Raw genomic sequence first — 1,158 nt, 5'->3', positions numbered from 1 at the left:
CTTAAGGGCACGGTTCACCTGAAAAATTTAATTTTGACATCACTGACTCACCCATATGTTGTTCTAAACCCATCTGGCTTTGTTTTCTTCTGTGAAACATAAAAGAAGAAATTATAATAATAAATATCCATCCAGGTCGGTGAATTCAATACAATTGCAGTACATTATAAAACTTAAACAACAAGTAAAACTCTCAAAAGTGTCAGTAAAACTATATGCGGCTTGCTGATTATTTTTCAAATGTTTTGAACCATTTTGATGAAAAACAACTTGATTTTAACATTTATTCATTTAGCATTCATTAGATATTTAAGCAACTTAACAGTAAAATTGTTGCAAAGGCCATTGTTCTTCTGTGCTTCACTCTCCAGTCTAGGTGGCAGACATGTGCTATTCCTAATTCTTCTGGCATTTAAATGGCAGTTAGTAAACTATCATAACAGGTATAAAAGTGTGGGGTCGGTAAGATTATATAAAATTGTAATGTTGTGAAATATTATTACAAATTAAAATGACAGTTTTCGATGTGAATATATTTTAAAATGTAATTTATTCCTGTGTTGGCAAAGCTGCATTACTTCAGTCTTCAGTGACACATGATCTTTCAGAAATGTATGCTGAATATAATATGCTGATTTTGCGCTCAAGAAACAACTTGTGCTGCTTAACATCTTTGTGGAAACCATGATAGTTTTATAGCATTCTTTGATGAATAGAAATTTCAAAAGAACAGCATTTATTTTAAATATATATATTTTTGTTACAATGCAAACATCTTTACTGTCACTGATCAATTTAATGTGTCCTCACTGAATAAAAGTAGGGATGCTCCGATCCGCCTTTTTCACCTCCGATACCGATTCCGATACCTAGGGTTCGGTATTGGCCGATACCGATACCAGTGAAGTTTTTTTCCCTCATTTAAATAAATGTAGAATTTATATACCTCTGTGTGTGGAACTGATAATCATTCTTTCACAAGAATTTTAGAAATCCAAACATTTAGTAAAAAAACAGTATTTTGTGGGGAACAAATAAAAGTGTTGCACTAAATATGGTAAAATGTTACACATTGCTATTTGTATTATTATAAAATCCATTCATTAAAAACATTCATGAATGTATTTATATATAAATATATACTATAAAATTTAAATA

This window comes from Sinocyclocheilus rhinocerous, unplaced genomic scaffold (genome assembly GCF_001515625.1).
Source record: "Sinocyclocheilus rhinocerous isolate Xijiao unplaced genomic scaffold, SAMN03320098_v1.1 scaffold1175, whole genome shotgun sequence".
NCBI classification, from domain to species: domain Eukaryota; kingdom Metazoa; phylum Chordata; class Actinopteri; order Cypriniformes; family Cyprinidae; genus Sinocyclocheilus; species Sinocyclocheilus rhinocerous.
Note: the sequence above shows the minus strand (reverse complement) of the source record.